This window comes from Pantherophis guttatus, chromosome 4, assembly GCF_059756535.1.
Source record: "Pantherophis guttatus breed Tessera chromosome 4, ASM5975653v1, whole genome shotgun sequence".
NCBI classification, from domain to species: domain Eukaryota; kingdom Metazoa; phylum Chordata; class Lepidosauria; order Squamata; family Colubridae; genus Pantherophis; species Pantherophis guttatus.
In genome coordinates, this window is record NC_142066.1 from 140,710,745 (window position 1) to 140,726,979 (window position 16,235).

At 40.1% G+C, this 16,235-nt stretch overlaps 2 protein-coding genes across 13 annotated transcripts in view; one reads left to right on the plus strand and one right to left on the minus strand.

The window, feature by feature from the left end:
• EPC1 (enhancer of polycomb 1) overlaps positions 1-16,235 on the minus strand; it is a 126,735-nt gene that overhangs the window by 76,961 nt on the left and 33,539 nt on the right. The gene's annotated exons all lie outside the window — the stretch shown is intronic.
• CCDC7 (coiled-coil domain containing 7) overlaps positions 1-16,235 on the plus strand; it is a 292,932-nt gene that overhangs the window by 14,284 nt on the left and 262,413 nt on the right. For 11 of the 12 annotated variants that reach the window (XR_015734107.1, XM_087892982.1, XM_087892984.1 and 8 more), the window contains exon 3: positions 5,112-5,445. The gene's annotated coding sequence lies outside the window, so the exon portion shown is untranslated. Of the gene's footprint in view, positions 1-5,111; positions 5,446-14,144; positions 14,289-16,235 lie in introns of all 12 variants that reach the window. The other variant, XM_060683912.2, reaches the window with a different exon arrangement.

A 16,235-nucleotide genomic window follows, 5' to 3' on the forward strand; every position in this document is an offset into this window, starting at 1 on the left:
TATGGGAGCGACATGGCGTTCCCATGTAACACCTCTCCTGCGCGAGCAGCACTGGCTCCCAGTGGTCTTCCGTGTGCGCTTCAAGGTCTTGGTTACCACCTTTAGAGCGCTCCATGGTTTAGGACCTGGTTATCTACGAGACTGCCTGCTGCCACCAGTAGCCTCCCACCGGCCGGTACGCTTTCATAGAGAGGGGCTCCTCCGGGTGCCGTCGGCCAAACAATGTTGACTGTGGGGGCACCTACTATCTGGAATTAGCTCCCCCTGGAGATACGGAGGATTCCAGATCTATGTACCTTCCGCCGCGCTCTTAAAACCTTTTTATTCCATCAGGCTGGCCTGGCCTAATTTTTCCCTTTTTTCCCTTTTAAAATACAAATTTTAAATTGGTTTTAATTTATTGGGGTGTTTTAAATCTGTCTTCAGCCAAATTATTTAATTTGGTTTTATTCTGTTTTTAAATTTTGTATTTATGTGTTTTTATCTTGTGGTTGTTCACCGCCCTGAGTCCTTCGGGAGTAGGACGGTATACAAATCAAATAAAACTAAACTAAACTAAACTCCCAAACTTAAATTGCCTTATCGTTGCCAGAGAAAATTGACCTTCCGAACAAGCAAAGGTTCCCCCCTTGATCTGTGAAGAAACAGTCAGGAGATTTTGTGACAGCTGAACCTCTCCCCCCCCCCCCCAGTGTGAGCAAAGCTGCCACCATGAAGCATCGTGTACTGTCAGTGAAGGGGCATTACTCGCGCTGGGACAACCAGAGGTGAGCCCATCTCCACTGCCCATGGTAGCTCCTTCCACAAGTGGATTTTTTTGTTTTTTGTTTTTGATGGACTGGATCTCCCCCCGCTTAAATCTACTGTATTTCTTTTGTGGAATTTAGCTACCACACATAGATATCAGTTCTGGCAGTGGCTGGTGAGGCAGCCTGCCTCTGGAGAGGGAGGCAGGAAGGGCATGCAATGGAACAGAAATAGGAGAGAATGAAATGGGAATAGGAATAGAATGGATGGGATGGGATGGAATAACAATAGCAATAGCAATAGCAATAGGATGAAGTGGGAATGGGAATGGGAATGGGAATGGGATGGGATGGGATGGGATGGAAATGGAAAGGAATGGAATGGAATGGAATTCAATGAGGTATCCCAGTGCACTGCCAGAATTGAAGGGGATCCTGCAGGAGAGAGAGGGAGGGAGGGAGGGAGGGAGGGAGGGAGGGAGGGAGGGAGAGAGAGAGAGAGAGAGAGAGAGAGGGAGAGAGACTTGTTGATTGTAAGCTCCTTGGGGCTGAGAAGAATTGCTGCAAAATTGAGTATTCTGAAGTGGACCACTAAACAACTTAAAAAACAATCTAGTAAAAAGAAAAGCCAACCAAAAGAGCAAAATGCAAACAAAAGCAAATAAAACACTCCCAGGAGCAAAATAAATGAAAGTTTCATGTGTGTGTATTGTTTAATGGACTGCTAAATTGGCAAAATGGACTGATAAATTGGCCATGCCAACCCAGTCACATGCCCACCCAATAACGCCCCCGCAGCCGGTCCGCCCCCCCAACAGTCTGAGAGATTGTGAATTGGCCTCCTGTTTAAAAAGTTTGAGGACCCCTGCTTTAAGAGATCAAAAAACAGAAGAAGATGCACAGAAAGATACCCCTGAAGTGAGGAAAGGATAATTGAAAGGTGCATGGACGGCTCAACAGAGTGAAGAAGCTGTAGAGACAGATGAAATACTTAGATCAAACATGAATATAAGAAGATACAAGATCTCAAGGGAGGAGTATGGGAGATGTGCCAAGAAGTCAATAAGAGTTGAGATATGAAAACAGGCAACAGATGAGGGATAGGTGCAGAAACAGGAGTTGTTCTATTAAGAATTAGTACAGAGGTAGAAACTAGAAATGGGGAAAATAGTCCTTTTTTAATTTGGAAACTACTCTATCAATGGTTAGAAAATAGAAGCAGAAGTTAGAAATTTAGAATTAAGGAGGATACATAGATAAAGATGAAGTAAATGTGTAGTTAAATAATGAATACTGAATAATTAGGATAAGTAAACATGATTAATAGACTTGGAGAATAATGATTACAAATGTGATGCTTATATGTTTATAATGTTTGATATTAACTGATTATAGACAAAACTGAACAGAGTGTTTAATTAAATAATGGAAAATGTTTAATAAGAATAAGTGAAGGCCATGATGAATAGATTTTGAGAATAATACTTATAATTATTGTGTGTATACGACTTATTTGTATTTAAAAGAGATTGTACCCAGACAGTACACTGTTATTGTGAATATGGACATTTTATATATAACAAAGAAAATTGCATAAAATCATCATCATCATCATCATCCATCATACATGACAAATTTATTTGCAATGAGCTAACTATATGAATGATTAAAAAAATTCTGTATATGCCTTTAATAGCTGTACAGCAAAGGAAACTTTATCAGATGACGTTCTTCCCAATCATGAAGCTCACTGCTGGGAAAAGTTACAGTTGATGAAATGAAGTTTTTAAAAACTGAGAATATATACAAAGAAAAAAATAGACCTTAAATAGTCACATGTTCAAAAAATAATATAATTTTAGAGAGAGCTTAAAAATAATATTTTACATTACTTGGTCTGACTTCTAATGTCCAACTGTAAGGCCAATTGATTCAGAATGCAGCAGTTCAAATACTTATAGGTGCACTTCAGGGAATCACATTCATATGAGTATTTCATGGGTTGTATTGGCTCCTTCTGCCTTCTAGGTGCCATTCAGGTTTCTGGTTATCACCTATAAAGCATTTCATGGCGCAAAGTTGAATGATTTATAGGATTATCAATCTCCAATTATCTTTTCCTATCCCATGAGATCTGGCAAAGTACATGCAAAGTACATGCTTTGATCTGGCAGCTTCTAGGACATGTGCCTTCATTGTTTCAGTACCTGCTCTTTGGAATGATCCTGATCCTGCTGATTTTCTATAGGGTCCTGAAAAACTGGTTCATCTCGCTAGGTATTAATTCATTCATTTAAAAGATTTGTAAGACTACCCATCTTGGAGCACATCTCTGGGCAGCTTACAACAACAATATAATTACAAAGTCAGAAAACCATACAAAAATTAAAGATTAAAAGTCAAGTGCCTCATTCATTCCCTTAGAATGCCCCAACAACCATCTACAGCAGACAATATGCAGCCCATAGGCTTTGGCAAATAATGCAGCCACACAATATCATAAACATTGAAATTATTATGCAATTCATGATATCGTATACTTTTGTTTGTTGTTTACTTCATGTGCAGGTTTTTCTATCTTGTTTTGTAATGTCAAGCATGTATATTTTCATGGCTCTTTGGCTGCTCATAGCTTTTGTATTGATTGTGAGGTTAGTGTCCATGTTTCAGCATATGTTAGAGCAGGTAGCACACACTGATCGAAAACTTTTCAGGCATAGGGAGAGGTTGTTCCTGAAAATTATGCTTAGCTTTCTGAATACCTGCCAACCACATTTAACATGCCATTCAATTTCCATTATCAAGAGAGTAAAAGAATTGAAATGGAAATGGGTTGGTCACATAACAAGAAGAACTGATGGCAGGTGGACCAAGACAGTCATAGAATGGATCCCATTTGATAAAAAATGTCCATGAAAGAGATCTAAAACAAGATGAATCAATGACATCAGCAAGCAGGCCCAGTTTACAAAAGCAAGCTCAGGACCGTATTGGTTGGAAACATGCTGAAACGGCTTTTATCTTGCAATGGATAGACAATGGCTAAAATGATGATTCATATTAGTTATCCTTTTTATATATTTTATATGTTGCCCAAGACAATTCTTTATTTAAGCAGCCCAGGCAAGCCAAAAAGTTGGACATCCATGATCTACAGATTCCCATCACTCTACCCTAGTGCCTGGGTAGGTCTTTATGGTCTTCCAGAAGGCTAAAATTTTGGAGACCTGTTGGATTGCTGAGAGGGAACATGGGATCAGGCTGTCTAGGTATGAATGGAATATGTAATGGTTGACTTTGGTTATTCTATTTATTGTTCTAGCTGTTCATCATTGTTTTGTTTCTAGTTTTATTTATTTATTTACCAGATTTAGAAGTCCACTGATTCCACAATGACTCTAGGCATCTTATCCATTATAAAGAAAAAGAAAATCACCACATGTATAAACAAACCTATTCCCTGTAACAGAAAACATAACCAATGGTGCTCCACAAGCAGCCTACTTCGCAGCCTGGGAGAACAGCCACTTTTCTGAAGACTTCTAGAATGACATAGGCAGAGGTGATATGAGAGATGGCAAGTGCCAAAACAGAGAAGACATGCTTCCTGGCTCTCCATTGATGATGTTGTTTGATTAAGGGGACCCCAAACAGTCAACTCTGCTTGATCTTACTGGTTGAAAGAAGAGGGAGATAGGCACTTCTTCAAATAAAATCCATCTATGTATAGGTAATTTGAGAGAATACAGAATTTTCCAATATAATCTTTCAGATTCTACCTCAACATTGATTTTGCTGTATTTGGGTTCCACCAGTAGGTAGACTAAATCCTAGTTTCCTGGAGGCAACTGTGTTAAAGTAATAAACTTCTTGTAAATAACCTAATCCAAAATAAATCAAACTAAAAGAAAGCATATTATTATTATTATTATTATTATTATTATTATTATTATTATTATTATTATTATTATTATTATTATTATTATTATTATTATTATTATTATTATTATTATTATTATTATTATTATTATTATTATTATTGAAAGTCTTCCCTGTATTTAGGAATTAGGAGAATTTGATGATTGGCTGCAATTGCATTCATATTTTCTGGGGAATAAAGGTCATGCAAAACGGATTTTCAATGTTTCCGACAAGAATCAGACATAATCGAAAAGATATGGAAAGAAAGCAGTTAGGAAAAGGGTTGCTGGTGAGATATTGTCCAGCATCCTCCACGCCCTAACAATTTTAATTTTCTTTTGTTTGCTTACGGCACATACCAATAAAGGCTTCGGACTAAGCCGACTGTTTTCTTAGGATTTTAACTGATCTTAAGTAAAGGTTCTTTTGGATTAATGTTAACAGATTACAACTCCATTTTCAACCAGAAACCGAGCTCGCCACCCGCGCGCCCCCGCGGAACTCCCGTAGCGCTTCTGCAGGCGTAAAACTCAAGCTCTCGTTCAGAACAAATGACAGTTGATGACGCAAAGCCCACGAGCTACGCGCCGCTCACAAGATCGCCGGCTCTCCTTCCTTCGGGTAACGGCCTTTTTCCTCAGAAGAAACAACAAGACACCCGAAGCGGCGCCTGGGTAAAGCGGAGTGCGGCCAGGGGGAGATGCGGCGCCCAGGCAGTTGAACAGCTTTCGGAAAGCTTTGACCATAAAAGGAAAGTGTAACTAGGGCCTTTGCCTAGGTGGGTCTGTGGAAGACGAGAATTATAGATTTAGCTGCTGTGTTGTGTGATGCTGAATCATAGACGTAACCATAACATTGGTTAATTATGGTCTAATATATTATACCAGTTCTCTTTGTTCAGAAGACTGACCACACCCTAAAGGTGTAGACCAGTGTTTCTCAACCTTGGTAGCTTGAAGATGGGTGGACTTCAACTCCCAGAATCCCCCAGCCAGCATGGGGGATTCTGGGAGTTGAAGTCCACCCATCTTCAAGCTACCAAGGTTAAGAAACACTGGTGTAGACAGTATCTTACGTTGGGGCAAATTTTTCAGCTCTCTATTTACAAATGTTAGGGGTGCTCAAAAGTTGTGGCATGCCTTGGGAATTGTAAAGATATTTTGGTTACTTTAATGTAATTTAGAGGTGCTTGGTAAGTAACTACATAAGTATCATAACTTTTTAACATTTTGTTTTTCATTTATCGCATTGTGCTAACTAGTTATTGCTAGTTTATGGCTGAGTACCTTGTGCAAAACCAAGAAACGGGGATAAACAACAAACCAGAATTAATCATGCGCTATCGAGTTATGAATAGAGCCTTATACTTCTATCTATCTTTGAGGTAATATTTATGCAAGAAATACACAGGTATACAAATGGGAGAGATAGACGTTATGGGATCCATAGGTAAAGAGACTCTGGGCTTCTGCTTATTCTATGCCTCCCACAAACTTTGTTGTGTGTGGGGAGGGGGGTTGTCGCACCTCCACAGGAGTTGTCAAGGACTTGTGGTACAAAAGGACAGAGGCAGCAATGGACGGAAGGGATAAGCTACCACCATTGGGGACTGAGCACCTCCACCTTCTCAGACATTTTTGAGGCACTATTGCCACAGCAATTGCACCATCAACAGCCTCTTCGCCTCTCATTTGGAATCACCTGGGAATCAAGTGTTATTGATACGAGATGGGCAGCAATTAAATAAATACAAATAAAATTCAGCCAGTCAGTCAGTTGAGGCCAGAGGATGTGCTGGAAAAGAAACTCTTGTATTATCTGTTTCTCTGTTTTTTTGCTTTCTGATAGTGCTTCTCTGGTGATTAGTGTTTTGTTTTGTTTTTGTTTTTGCTTGGGAAAGAATGAAGTGGCCATGGGGGAGGGATTCTTCTGGGGAGAAGGGTCGCAAGAGCTATATGTACTGATAGGTATGTATGTATGTATGGCCATATACTGGAAAGGGCAGGAGAGGAAGGTTCATGGCACAGTGCAGAAACCCTTATGTGACTGAGAGCTGTGTGACCTTTCCCTTCTCCCCTTTGCCCTTCCGTTATTGTACCTTGAGAAGTCATTATTGAGGACCCTGCCTGAAAGTCTTATTTTTGGATCTCAGAAAGCTCTACTTATTTTTGCTATGAGTTCACACATCATATTATTCCATGGTTTGCTGCAGATGGAGACTGAATAGAGATGGTCATAAGTAATATGCTGTATTTTACAAATCATAATGCTTCAACATGTGAAGCTGAAACTAAAATCACATAGTAACGTGGGTGAATCTAGTTATTGAATTCCCATTTGCTGTCCTATCATACAGTGGTGTTGACCAAGATGAGAATTCAGCTCCAGATTTCAAACAATCAATTAGAATACAGCTGGAATGGAATCAACCTTCTCTTTTTTTATAATGTAGTGACCAAAACTGGATGCAGTATTCCAGGGGTGGTCTTACTAAGGTTTTATAAAGCAGTACTAATATTTCATTTGATTTTGATTTTATGCCTCTGTTTATACAACCAAGGATTATATTAGCTTTTTTGGTGGCTGCCACCCACTGCTCCTGTTTAAGTGATCATCCACTAGGACTCCAAGGCCCCTCTCATAGTTACTGTTTTTGAGCCAGATTTCGTCTAATCTGTATTTGAACCTTCAGTTTCTCCTGCATAGGTTTAAAATCTTGTTTTTCTCCTCATTAAATTTTATGTTTTTGGATATGGCCCATTGTTCAAGTCTGTCAAGATCCTTTTGTTTTCTGAGCTTGTCTTCTGGGGGGTTGGCTATTTATGCCAGGTTAGTGTCTGAAAATGTGATGAGTTCCCCTTCTATTCCCTCATCTAAGTCATTTATGAAGATATTGAATAGTACACGGCCTAAGAAGGAACATTGTGGTATCTCAGTGCTTACTTCCCTCTATGTAGATGTAGTACCCATAAGGACTACTTGTTGACTACAGTTTGTCAGCCAGTTACAAATCCATCTGGTGATGATTCTGTCTATCCCACATTTTTCTACTTTACCAAGAAGTAGGTTCTGGTCTACTTTGTTGAATGCCTTGTTGAAGTCTTAAGTATACTATGTCCATAGCATTTCACTGGTCTAGTAATTTAGTCACTTTGTCAAAGAATGAAATAAGTTTGGTTTGGTATGATCTATTTTTAACAAACCTGTGCTGGCTCTAGTTATAACTTTATTTGTTTCTAGATGTTTGCAGATCTGTTTTTTGATTATTTTTTTTCCAGTATCTTCCTAGGTATTGATGCTAGGTTGTAGTTTCATTTTTTTCCTTTTTTGAAGATGCGAACCACATCAGCTCTTTTCCAATCCTCTGGTAGTTTCCCGGTGCGCCATGATTTTTTAAAGATATAATACAATGGTTCTGAAATAACATCTGCCAGCTCCTTAAAATAATTAAAATAATTTTAATAAGGTATTTATGCAATAATAAAAACAAATATACTATGAATTTAAGAAGAAGAAAGAATAAAAAAGTAAATGAATATGTAAAAGGTAAATAGAGGAAGGAAAAGAAAAAACCTATAAGGGATTGGCTTTTAAATCTGTATAGCAGTTAAAATAAATGTATTGCCTATCCTTCCTCTAAAGTTGCATCATAATTCACTTCCCATATTTTTCCTTTTCTAATCATCAGATTCACCTTGAGTTTTGTGTGTGTGTGTGTGTGTAAATAAACAAAAGGAAAAAAATAATGGGAGTGATCAGTGGGAAAAAGAGGAGGCTTCCTTATTACCCATTGGCTGGACGCTGTAAAGAATGACACACACAGAACTGAAGGAAGCAATGTGAGACAGGGGCATGGAGAGTGTGATCAATGGAGTGAATGAGGGTTGGACACAACTAAATGGCTGATGATGACAAGAAAAAAAATTACCAGTTCAATTTTTTTGTGTTCTTAGCAAAAGTCCATAAAAGGTTTCTAGTCACTAATAAAAAATGAACTTGTTGTCTTCTCCCTAATCAAACTAGTCAGAAGGCAATTGACAAATGTCTTACTGACTATTTGTCCTTAGTAAGATAGCCTGCTTCTTGGTAAGACAGAGCAATTTGGATAGATAGCACCACCATCAAATGGATTAGTAATTGGCTGACTACCTGTGCTCAGCATTTAGCCCTCAACAAAGCTATATCTACATAGAACAGTGGTTCTCAACCTTCCTAATGCCATGACCCTTTAATACAGTTCCTCATGTTGTGGTGACCCCCAACCAGGGGTGGGTTCTAATTTTTTTACTACCGGTTCTGTGGGTGTGGCTTATTTTGTGGGTGTGGCTTGGAGGTCATGTGATGGGTGGGCGTGGCTAGCTGGTCATGTGACCGGGTGGCCATGGCTATGTGTATAGGGACTACTCAGAGAGCTGAAAAAAGTCATTTCTGACAGGTCCTCGCACTTTTGACTGGTCCTCACACTTATGACCATCCTCACATTTATGCGTGTGCAGCATTCTTAACAACCATGTCACTCATTTCACAACTGCTTCTTTTCACCATGGTGATAAGATAGGGCAAAAAATGTAAAATGTGAAAATAGTCGTAAATTTGAGATCTGGTCAAAAGTGCGAGGACCAGTCAGAAATAACTTTTTCAGCCCTCTGAGTAGTCCATGTGCACAAAAGGATTCAGCAATAGAGAGAGATGAAGGAAGGGAAGGGAAATTAGAGTAGGAGTGAGGGTAAGAGAGGGAGGAAGAGAGGAGGAGAAGGAGAAAGGAAGAGGAAGTAGGGAGGAGAAGAAGAGGGGGAGGAAGAGAAAGTAAGAAGGAAAGAAAAGAGAGAGGTGGTAGGTTTGAGGAGAAAGATTGCTGTACAATAAAAAAGATGAAAGGGAAGAAAGCCAACCCCAAACAAATATAAAGATATTAAGATAAAGAATGAATTGTTAAACTTTAAAGAATAAAAGAGAACAAATATGAATAAATAACAATAATTAGAAACACACATACAAACATACAATGTATTTTCTTTGAACAGAGTATTTGGCCGGTTCACAAATTTAAACAGTGTTTAGTCATTTCAATTAAATTTACAATTTCTATATTTCCTTTTTGCCATATTTATTCCTCATCTATTTTTATAAAAAACCAATATTACCCTTCATCCTCATCTCTGATCTTAATCAAATTCAATTTTTCCCTTCTATTCTATATTATACCCCTTCTCATTGTCATCTATTTTTATATCCATCCTCACATTGGTTAATTATGTAATATTACAGTTGTTTAATATGAATTCAACATTTTAATATAAATCAATTAGTTATATAACTACCTTTTTTGTATATTAATCAATATGAACATGAATATTCCAATTATTTCCATGCAATCCAATTTCTTAGAAATCAGTTAATTATATTTACCAATAATAATAAACCAAGTAATTTTCCCCATATATTCCTCCAAACCACAACTTAACCATTTCTGCTTTCAACACAATATACAATTAATAGTATCTCAATTATTACAATTCCCTAGTTAAATAGAGCTTTTTTTCTTTTGTGTTTTAAAATCTTGAACTCTCCACTTTTCCCCTAAATCTCCCATTGTTTGCACCTACCTTTTTTGGTGAGGAAAAAGAAAAGAAATCTGCCTGCCTAATTTTCCAACGTTGTAGCAACAGCAAAGCCAACAGCCTGCTTTACTTTCAGTTTCGTTTTTCAGCATAGCTAGGGGAAAAAAATCTGCTCCAGCAAGCAGCAGAGCCCTGAGCAAAACAGCTGAGAGCAAATCAGCTGAGAGTCGGGAGCCGATCTAATCAAGGGCTAATTAGCCTATGCTGAAGCTCCGGGGGCCAGTAAAATTACAAAAAACACCGAACTATTTGTTAAATTGCTGGCTCGCCTGCCCCTCGCCCACCACTATTTATTGGCAATAAATAGTGGTGCGGAGGGGCGGGGCAAGGGGTGGGGCGGAACCGGCAGAATCCCACCACTGGCTATAGGGCGGCCCTTTGAAGCCCCGCGGCAAGAATTTAAACAGTTTTTTTTCCTCTAGCCATCAGCTGGGACTCAGGAGGCAGCAATAGATTGAGAGTGGGCGGGATAAGCGAATGGCCGGCGATCCAACAGAGCAGAGAGTGAGGGTGAGTGAAGGCGTGGGGGGAGGGCGAGAGAGGGCTTTGGTGACCCCTGTGAAATGGCCGTTCGATCCCCAAAGGGGTCGCGACCCCCAGGTTGAGAACCGCTGACATAGAGGGAAGCATGGAGTAGGGTGCCTCAAGGTTCTGTATGGGGGCCCAGTGTTCGTCACAATCTTCCTAATTGGCCTAGATAAGGGGATAGAAGGGGAGCTCATCAAATTTGCAGGCAACACCAAGCTCGCGAGAATTGGTAATACTTTGGAAGATACTCAAAATTCAGAAGGATTTTGACAGACTAAATAAATGTGCCTTATCCAATAAGATGTAGTTCAGGGTTGAGAAAAGTAAGATTTCTTCAAGTTCCGTCATTCTTATCAACCATTCCTTCATTGTGGTTCAGTATTTCAGAATCTTTCCATCTTTCTCTCATACATTATTCTGATTGGAATTTCTTGAAGTACAATTACACCTGAATTGTTAATTTTTAGTCTGGTGTTAAAATATTGTTGCAGAACTTGTTCTCTTTTCTTCTTCTGAAAAAAATGCACATGAGTATCCCTTGATATATTTCTTAACTTTGCATTACATGTATTATATACATTTTATTCACTTCTGCACCCATTCTTCACATCATTCAAAAAAAATATTTGAAGCTTAAATAAGTTTAATATTTTCACTGGTTTCTCTGATATTACTCTGAATCTTAGGCAGAATTCTTTTTCTCTTCAGTCCAATACTGCCAAGTTGTCCAAATCTTTTTCCATTGCTTTACTATTTCTAGTTTTACTTTCTAAAATTTATACTTTCTCTTGGATTTCCCTACACTCAACTCTCCACAGGTTCTTCCAGGTTTTATTTTTCATCTTTTCTTTCATTTCTTCTTTCAAGATTTACAAATCTTTCTTCAGTTCTCCCTTCAAATGCAGCCTTGACAGATTCAGATAGCCTTCCCCCATTCTTCAAAATTTTTGTAATTTTTCTGAATCCTCTTTTCTGGTGATTGTTGAAACAATCGTCATTTGCAAGATAAGCAGCATATAAATGTATTCATCCATCCGTCTGTCTGTTTGTCTTTGTCTAAGCTTAAAAAGATAAGTTATTTTCTGAATTCAGTCACAACTCCTTACAATCTGCCAAACCCCCCCCCCCCCCAAGGTTGGCACACAGATCAGCTACCAGCTACAGGTAGCTGACCTCATGCTACAGAGAAGTTTGTCCATTTACTTAAATTTCATGAGACCAAAATAATCTAAGATCACATTGTAAAATATTACCTTATTCATATTGCTGTGGCTTACACAACAATATCCAACTTTGAACAAATATTTATTAGATATGTATCTTGCTTTTCATTCAGGTGATATATATGTAGGGCACCTTCTGCCCATTTTTAACAATATGCCTATGGAGTAGGTAGACTAAAAAAGAATAATTGAGTCAAAGTCACAAAGTGAGATTTCATGGCTGAGAATGTGTTTAACTTCAGATTGAAATTCATCTTCAACCATGAAATTTGTCCGAGTGACTGTACCAGCACTAATTTTGTTACTACACTGGCTTAGGGATATACATATGATTACTTTTATTTACAAAGAATCTTAGAAATATATCACAGTGTTCTGCAGAATTATTGTCCCATCTATTCTTCTGTAAAAGGGTATGAATCAGAAACAATGAACAAGAATCTGCAGACATAATAATCCTAGGGATTATGAGCACAAGCACCTGTGTTTTAGATCCAAGTCCAATCTATCTTGTGAAAGCTTCCCAGGAGATGACATGCTTGTGGGGTCTGGTGATAATGCCTTTCTGCAGGAAGAGATGATGCGCCACCCTCTTCTTAAGAGGGCATTGCTAGATCCCATCCTATTAGATAATTTTTGTCCAGGAGAACATTATTGAGAAGATGGTTGAGTGCCAACTCCAGAGGTTTTTGAATGAAATGGATTATTTGAATCCTTTCTGATGAGGGTTCAAGTCTGAACTAATGGTATTAGTTGTACTTTTTGGTCTCTAGTAGGATGGCGGTGGGGATAGTGTATCCATCCTTGCTGTACTTGATTTTTTGACAGCTTCTGACACCATTTAACATAGTAACCGTCTGAAATGGCTTTGGGTTGGGAGTAGGAGGTCATCGTGATGTCCTGGTCTGCTTCCTTCTTCTGTGATTTTCTGACAGTTGGTGTTGATGGGAAATGAGAGGTCTGGCCTTTGACTTCTGCTTTCCAGAATTCTGCAGGCTTTGTATTTTCTCTGCTTTTGTTTAACATGCTCATGAAGCTGTATGTCTCAGCCTATGGTGAGTTAAGCAATCCCTGACCTCCCTCTTGCAGTGCCTGGAAGCTGTTAAGGGCTAGATGGGACACAACAGACTGAAATTGAACCCTGGGAAGACGGAATGGTGGCAGATTTGTGGTTGTTTGACCTGTGGAGAATTGCCATCTTTGGTCTTACGTGAAGTGGCACTGCCCCAGATAGATTGATGTGTAATCTGGGGGTTTTCCTGCTCAAGGAGCAGATGGCAATTGTTGCCTGGAAGGTCATTGTGCAACCAAGGGATGTGTGTCAGTTAGTTCCATTTCCTGGACCAGCAATCCCTGCTCATGCTTACCTACACTCTAGTCATCTCTGGTCTTACTATTGCAATGTGCTCTATATGGCGCTGTCTTTGAAAAATATCTGGAAGTTTCAGTTGGTTCAACATGTGACAATACACATGGTTTTGTACAAGCCTAGATTTGCATATGTGTCATCTTTTCTGTGGAGTTTGCTTTGGCTGCCGATTTGCTGTTGGTTACACCTTTAAAGCTCTACATAGCTCAGAACCACATTATGTGAAGATGTGCTGCCCCACTCACTCACACACACCCCTAGCTGTGATTTAGTGAGTTTATTAATATTCTCCAGTAATTCCCTTCACCAAGAAACTCAGAACTGAATTGTCCCAATTAAGTCCAATGACGAGTAGACCAATGTTAGTCCACAGAGCAATGGCCAAAGAGTTTACAAAGCACTTGAATGTTTCTCAAACAAAATAAATCCACCAGGCAAACTTAAATCCAAAACACAAGAGAGCTCATGAGTCAAGAAAAGTCCAGAGTTTCCAAGGCACAATACAAGTCAAGGCATAGTGTCAATGCAAAGCGATGCAGGAATTACAACCAGAAAACACCCAACTAGGAAACAAACACATTGTTCCCAGCAATGCCTCCTTCTGTCTGGAGTGCTAAATAGCCAGCTTTTTGGTGTAGCCATAAAAAAGAGTGAGTCTTTCTTCTTTCAAGTAATCTGTCTGATCTTCTCTGGTCCTGCCTTTTCTCTACCCTACATGTTCTTGGATGAGGTGCAGAAGGCAGTTCCTCCTCCTCACATGTTTTTCCCAGCTGGAGCTTCAGTCAAATCCCTTCCGGATGGCTGTTCGGAGCTATCAATTAACTCAGCTTTTGATGTGCCAAGAAACGGTTCATCTTCCACCGAGCTGACATCTAGAGAGGTATCTAAGGAATCGTCCTGGGGAGTCATCACAGAAGGACCAGCCTTCTCCAGTCAGATCTAATTGAGCCATCAGAGCGGGGTGGCAGGGAATACTATGGGGTCCCTCTCCTAAGGAAGTCCATCTGGTGGGTCCAAGAAGAAGAGCCTTTTCCATTATGGTTCCCTCCCTGTGGAACATCATCCATGTAAGGATAAGGTTGACTTTAACACTCTTTCACAAGACCATGAAGACATGGTTAACTGGCCTGGAGTTAAGAGTGATATGTAGCCCATCAAGTAGTTTGTTTAATTGTTGTTGCAGGGGGAAGGGGGCACAGAGTGTTACTGCTTCTTGTATTTTTGTATTGGGATTTTATTCTTGGAAGCTGCTTGGAGTCAGTGGGAGCGATTTGGGTGGCCATATAAATTTTCAAAACAAACAAACAAACAAACAAACAATAAATTGTTCAGGATGCCAGCTATTGATACATTGATCAGAAATTGATCTGGTTACTGTAGGCATTAATGGTAATGTACTTCATCTTCAAATCATGAGCACCAAGTCTAACTTGTGCCACCCACGTGAATTGGGGCTGAAACCACAATTTCCTTAGGCCCACCATATTCCACCCTGGAGCAAGAAGGTTGAAATGCATCCAACACTAAAAGTTTGAAAACTCTACCACAGGCTCTGCTGTGAGATAAAGGAGTTCAGGCGTGATTTTTGCTAGACGGCAGGCTAGGTGATACACCAAAGCGAGCCCTAATTTGTCCCTGCAGCTCTGAATAAAGCCATTCACATTTGATCACTCTTGGATTAGCATATCTAATAGCAGGCATGTTCATTGGAAACCCTGTGATCATTTCCTTCTCCATTGTGGATGGAGACAGCAGCCAGGATGGGTGTGCTCGTCTGTTCAAGCTGATAGACTGAGCCTGTCAAAGTTGTTAAGTCCCGCCCTTGTTGGGTAGACCCAGCTTTTGGCTCAGTCTGTCAGCCTGGACAGGTGTGTGGGACTGTTCCTCTTGCTATTTCTATCTTTCCTTGGCTTTTGCCCCTTTTCCTGATTGCACATTGTTGTTGGCTTTAACGGTATTTTGACCTGGATTGTTACTGGACTTCTTTGGATTTCGATTTAATACAGTAAGACTTTACCACTAACTAGCCTAGCTAGTTATCTGGGGGGGGGGGGATGTTAATCCTTTCCCTCCTTCCTCAAATTATTATCCCCTTTCGTTTGGTTCAGTTTGGGGACTGGTGGAGTTTCGTGTTCCCATGACTGAGGCTGTTACCTTGCCCAATGCTTCAGAGGCTAACTTGAGGTTTGTGGAGCTTCACGCTCCTTGTCAGCTTCCGGAGGCCATTTTAGCTTCTCCCTCACAGCCGGTTTATTTCGCAGCTTGCATTTCGTCCTTGCTTACCTTGCTTGCCTTCGGAGTCTATTTGTGGAGCTTCGCGCTCCCGTGGCTGAGGCTATTATACTTTCCAAAGCTTCGGAGGCTGAAGTACGGTTTGTGGAGCTTTGTACTCCCCTGCAGTGTCTACCAGCGGTCATTTTGGCTTCTCCCTCACAGTCTGCTGTTTTGCGGCTTGCCTTTTGGCTCTGGTTCCTTTGATCACTTTTGGAGTCTACCCGTGGAGCTTTGTGCTCCCACCAGCAACTCGTGGAGCCTCATGCTCCCGGTTATAACTGGTGGAACACTGGGGGTTCTTTTCTCGGCATTGCTGCTGTTATTGTGCCCGTTCTTTCAAAGTGAAATTTGGTGCGAAGACTGCCTAGCCGCTCTGTCAGTTTTACCACCTTGTTCCTGTCAGCGCGTTTGGCGAATCGCTTGACCACAGTAGTTATTGACTTGCAGCCGCTATTTCTCCATTGAGAGTGGAAACAGCAGCGAGGATGGGTAGCAGCAGCCAATCAGCGTGAAGGACTGAGTCTATCAATAACATCAAGTCCCGCCCTTGTTG